Below are 6720 nucleotides of genomic sequence, written 5' to 3' on the forward strand. Positions count from 1 at the left end.
GGGATGTGACAGTCTTGGGGTTTTCTCTAAGATCTATGACGTCGCCAAGCTATGTATTTGGTTATGTTTTTAGTACCACACTTGAGTTTTCTCCCGTTGAGTGGGCTAGTGTAATTAGGCAGCTGTTGAATGTCTTCAAGTTAAACATGCCACTATTATAACCAATGTAGTATGCTGTGTAGGCCATTGATGTTGTTTGGTCTTTTGGCACCTTCATAGTATCCTCCAAAGCTATGAGGTCTAGCCTTCAGGGGAAGCTTCTTCCAAGTCAGTTCCATCTCCACTGCTCTGAATCCTGTGTCTTTAGCAGCAAGGTCATACGTTCAATTTCTTAGAGGCAATCAAGGGCTGTAGCAATAGCCTGTAAATTTTGGGAGTCTCTTGACCCATCCTGACCAACAACTCAAAGGAAGATTTCTCCTGTTGGCAATGTATAGCCTTTAGCAATATACATGAACTCATGTAGAGATATTGTATGTGTAGCTTGTCATTAGGTTGTTGAACTAAGATGATTCCCTCTGAGCTTTTTTTTAATTACTTAGTCATTTATTTCTTCTTTCTCTCTCCCTAATGATTACACCATGGCTTCCCCATTTAAAGTGTCCCAGTTTCCCCATTTCTCTCTTGATAATAAAAGGTTTCACCTTTCTTGAACTCCTTTCCCTTTATCCCCAAAGTTTCTTGTATACCTGTTCCTCTGCCTGCTGTTACATATATTAAGACCTATTAAAGTCAAATTTGTGTCCCAAATGCTCTTCAGTGTGGGTCCATCCACTGGACCCTGGTAACTGTATTGTTTTTATACAGTATTTATTGATTTTTGTCACACACATCTAAAAATTAGTCTTCCATTGCAATGAGGAAAAGAGTTCAATTTATTTTGATAATAGTTATTTTAAAAGATAAAATAGCATAGGAAGATTTGAATGGCATTGTTTATCACCTTACTAATTAGAATGATGTAAATTTCCATGCTATCTCCTCAAATATAATACATTTTTTTAATTTGTTGATTTTTTTGTGTGTTTGTACATCAAACAGAACATCAAACCATCTTATTCAACTATATATCCTCTTCCCAGATAGCACCCTACCATAGCCTCCCTCCCTCAACTAGAGCCCTTATACTCTGATATCCCTGCTACTGTCTGCTGTGTTGTTGGCACCCCCAGGCATTCCCCACTACTTGCCCTTCTGGTGAATCTAGTCAGCCTATCTAGAGGTTTTTGTTTTAGGAGGGTCAGCTGTTCCTCATCTAGCAGTAATCAGTTGTCAATATTTCTTTAGATAAGATTGGGTTCTGCTGTTCATTTTCTCAGTTCTATGCTGGGTTACTATCTGGGAATCCCTTTGGCCACCCTGGCAACAGCTCAAAAGAAGGTATTGCCTGTCTGGCATTGTTGCTTATTATGTAGCCTTTAGCTATGCATATGGACTCTTAAAAAATTATATTGTCCCCTTTAATCTTTGGTTACACTTTCCTTTTAGGTGTTGAAGGCCACACATTTGGTCCAGATAAACCACTTTATTTTTACTCTTCAGGTCATTTGAGGATCTGTTCCTCAGGAGTCAAATGGGCTTGGGAGGAGCCCCTGGCTCCTTTCTTTTACCAGTTTCGCCTATGTGAGGATAAGTTAAAGGTCCTGCTCGACCATGGTTGGCTTTGCTTGGAAGCATGCATGAAAAGTTTCTAATCATGTAGTCATTAAAAATTAAAAAGTATAATGATTTAAAAAATATTTTTTCTTCAAAGCATAAAAATGTGCTCCTTAAAAAAATAGCATAGGAAAAAAATAAAATTGTAAAAAATTGGGCTGGAGAGATGGCTCTGCAGTTAAGAGCACTGGCTGCTGTTGCAGAAGACCTAGGTTTCAATTCCAGTAACCACATGGCAGCTAACAACTTTGTTGAACTCTGTTCCATGGGATCCAACATCCTCTTCTGACCTCTGTGGTCATTTGAACAACCCAGGTGCAGTTTCATGTATGCAGGCATAACACTTTTACATGGAAAATTAAAACAAATACATTTTATAAAGTTAAAAAAATTAAAATTAAAAAAAATAATTGTAAAAATGTAAAGAACGGAAGAGTCGGAAGATAGCAAAATATTGGCACGGCCACTGGAAACATAGCACAGGAGCTGCTGAGCCAGTACCCAGCCCACACAAGGCCTGGGCCTGCCTACTCTACTCTCCTGATCTAAGGACTACTCAAGGATTCTGGGAAAGCCAGAAGCACATTCGTTGTCTTCAGTTGTCCTGCCATTGCTGAGTCTACCAGGATTCAATCGACAGCTCCAAAACTGTACTCACACAGATGGTCCTGGTTAAAATCAGTCAAAAATCACAAGAGAAATGAGTCTGTGAAAGGGTATTTATGGTGGATGTGGGCAAGATGGAGAAAGAGTTAGTCTGAGATGGAGCTGGAGAGATGGCTCAGTGGTTAAGGGCACTGTCTGTTCTTATAGAACACCCATATTAGAAGCCCAGCACCCACGTGGTGGCTAACAATAGTCAGTATCTCCCATTCAAGGGATCTGCCCTTGTCTTCTGTCTCCTGCCTGCACTGCACAACAGAGGGGCACTTACATGCATGCAGGCATAACACTGGTAACATAAAATAAAAACAATAAAGAAAATATAAAAAACAAATAAAAGGATGAGAGGTGAGAATACATACAATTCACTAAATGCACATATGAAATTTCCAAGAACAAATTTAATCAATAAATTATTTAAAAAATACAAATTATATGATGATAAACCCAAAATGTAAAAGGCAACAACTTGGAAATGCAGGTAAGTTTTTATTTCTCCCACAGTGCAAATAAATAAATTTAGTAAATTGTACACTGTTGTAAAGTAAAAGACATATTTACATTATCTGGATATAATATAATTAAGTCAGATTGCTTTGATCAAGTGACAGATCAAGTCAGCCATGACTATAAGAATTATTTCTCTTATTTATTCATCAAATGCTAGTAAATATATGATATGCTTAATTTGATGATCTTTGTCTAGTATCTTCTAAGTTTAGCTTTTGTAACAACCAAATAAATTAATATCATTAATGTTCATTAATATCTGTCTCTGTTTCATTAAAGAAAATCAGTAGAATGCCTATCATGGATATCCACAGTGAATGTGGTCCCATTTTAGGCATCGACTATCACATAAGATCACAACCTGACGTATTCTTTCCTCTTTGCTTATGAGCATAGCCATTTTGACCATATACTCTACAATCATTTGAATCTCTCAAGACAGATCAATGCAAACTCTTCAATAAAGATAACCATATATTGATATCATAGTGAATATTTCCTGTACAAATCTAGGTGTTTAGTAGATGCTTCTTCTTAGTACATGGCAGCATACCTAAGGGACTAGTCAATATTCACAATTTAGAGTTATGATTTTATGAATTATTTTGAAAATAGTTGAATTATTAAGAGGGGTAATATTAGACATTCTAGATTACGCTTAAATTATAATTTCATTCAAAGACATGAAGAAAAAACATAAAAGAGAGAAATTTTCTAGTACACATGGACAGACTTCTCCCAGTAGTACAACACTTATAACTCTGATTCAGTGAACATGAGGAAGGCAGAAATCTCTTTCTACCAACGCAGTTTTTCACTGTGTCCAATTACTGAAATGAATAACCATTCATTCCATTCTATTCCTGAAGCACAGTATTGTGATTTACTGATGTTTAAACATGTTCTGAAGAATCTAGTCATATTCCTACTACTTAATGTATTTCTACTACTTTTCTTTCATTCATGCATTCAACAAATACACAAAAATATTAAAGTGCAGATTAATTCATTAGAAGAAAGAATAGTTTAAACTGAGGGATCAAAAAAGAAGAATGATAGTAACTTAAAAATATTTTCCATTTTGTAGTATGTTTTAAGTAATTTTCTGTGACCATATAACAAGAACAACTATATAAGGGAAAATCAATATGACAAAGTCACCATAGGGACTTTATAGGAAGCATTTTATTTTTCTGTGTCTTCATCTGAGGAACTTGGCTAGCATAAAATGGTTGCATAAAGAACTCAGAATTCTTATAAATATCATTCTCATAGTCCATAATGCAGTTGTTAACTGCAAGCAAGAATTAATATGTATCTGAATTCTAAATGCCAGATTTAAATGATAATTCTAGAATATTGATTTTATTTCAGTACAGGAATACTTCTAAGGGAAATTTATTCCAAGACGTTAGTTGAGCAGAATATTTGTGAATTTAAATTTTCTCTAACTGGATGTTATTCATTGATCATTTCACCAGCTTTCCCCCTCTATGTTGCAATGCTAAGTGAATTGTGATGAGACATTACTATTTCCTGTTTTCAAGAACAGAAAACATCATTGCTATTTATTCTCTCAAGGGATTTAAATATGTGTGTTGACAAGGATTCTGTCCAGTTTGCTATTAGGGTCAGTAGCTCCACATAAACATTACACTAAGAGAATATAAGTGTAAGTAATTGTAATGTCACTTCCAAAACATTTCCCGGTGTAATGCATTTCATTTATGGTGCTACTTGTACATAGATGAACTAAGTTAAGTGATTAGAACATCAATGAAAAGTGTATATTTAGTAAATACAGAAAGATATCTGAAACAAATGTTTAAAAAATCACTCTTATCTATGTTAAACTAAGTTTTCTCAAGTAATTTACTGGATAAAAACATAACAAATAATTCCATTACTAATCTTGAATACAACTATTCTTAAATTTCTTAGAATGTTTTAATTTTTAAAGTTTCTCAAGCACTCTCTATGCTACTTGAGATAATCAGTGCTAATTTTTTATTAAAATATCAGTCTAAGTGAATTAGTGAAGGTATTTATATATGGTCGACATTTAAACTAGTAGATTTGAATAAAGAATATACACCACCTGAAAGATAATTTTCATTATTTAATCAACTCTAAACTTTCTAGAAATGATGAAAATCTCATGAATTAGAATTCCCACCATTGCAGAAATCCCTGAATTATTGGCCTTTACCATAGATTTTGTAATCTGTGCAATTGTATAAACTAATTCCATTAAATTTAAGCCCCCCATCTCCTTTTTTCCCTCCCTCTACCAATCCTCCCTTTATAAACACAAACTTTGTATCCTCCTATTGGTTTGTTTATTACTTCCTTGGAAAACATACACAAATGCAGGTTTTAATATCAAGAGTGGTTCCAGGGGAAAAGAAACTTAAGAATTACTTTTGTGAATTTGGTTCCAGAATTTCTGAAATTTGGCAAACTGACAAGCTTTAAGAATTATATTATCTAAAGTGATAAAGAGAATATTTACCATATTAAGTTATGTTGAGGTTATGGTGTGTTAACCATGAATGTGGTAATATCATAGTTCACAACAACTAATGAAATAGATTCTGGTGACAATGTATTTACTAACAACTTTTGTATCAGTGATAAAGAGAATATTTACCATATTAAGTTATGTTGGGGTTATGGTGTGTTAACCATGAATGTGGTAGTATCATAGTTCACAACAACTAATGAAATAGATTCTGGTGACAATGCATTTACTAACAACTTTTGTATAGCTAAAAAGTATATTGAGGTTTATTATTTGTTTCTGATTGCATTTGACAAAGCAGAAGGAAATAATAAGCCCAAGAATTCAACTATAATTCTAACACTGCATGCAGGACTTGGAGATTTTTATGTCTTTTATGAGAGATATCCTCATCTCCCATAACCACAGAACTGAGATTGCTCAAAATCAATTTAGAATTGCATCCTGTCAGTGGTAAAATAAAATAGTTTCTACACCAATATCAAAGTGTTAAAATGAAGCATTGGGAAAATGGACTCTGTGAATGGGATGGAAATTTAAATGAAGATGTTGATGAAGGTCAGTACCCTGTCCCTCATTTATAGTAGCAGTAATTGTTTTACAACTGTCTGAGGCAATTAACCATACTTTGTTGCATTAAAGGGTTTTATCTGTGAGAGTTGCCAAGAAAGGCACTTGATTGTCCTCAAGAGTCAGTCACATTGCCCATGTTACTTCTAGTCTGCAAAACTGCCTAAGGAAACATCATCACAAGTCCTCAAAACTGAGTTACAAAATACGGTTCATGAGAACACTCACAACACTTAAAATGAGCTGCATGATTTTTCTCCATAGTTATTGACAGAAACCTATGAGAAATGTCTATGAATAAATATTAAGCATGAGAAATAAGTAAATACATTTTACCTGCATCCACCAAACATAGATTAAAAATTCATTGTTATAGATCAGTGAGTTAAAAATAATACTCATAGCAAAAATGGAAGCATTACAACAGAACTGAAGGGAAGAAAATCAAGATGTCTGAAATCTGGGGGATGGGAAGGAGGAGGGTTTTAAATTTATTAAAATGTATTATATAAAATGCACAAAAATTCAATGAAAATTTAAAATTGGACAAAACACTAAGGACATCTTTTAAAAAAACATATTTCTCTATGTCTAAGATGCATAGGTTTGATTTTTTTCATGGTACTCCACATTTTCTGCATATTCAGTTCTTTGGTTTAAGTTTTTCATATTCTTTTCTTGACTGACCAAAATCTTCAACTTTATTGTACAGTCATGATATTCTGATTTCCATTTGATTCATTTTGTGGGTGAAGCTTTTTTTCTATTGTTTCAAATTGTCTTACTGAGATTTTCCATTC

The sequence above is a fragment of the Nannospalax galili genome, unplaced genomic scaffold (genome assembly GCF_000622305.1).
Source record: "Nannospalax galili isolate Female #2095 unplaced genomic scaffold, S.galili_v1.0 scaffold140, whole genome shotgun sequence".
NCBI lineage: Eukaryota > Metazoa > Chordata > Mammalia > Rodentia > Spalacidae > Nannospalax > Nannospalax galili.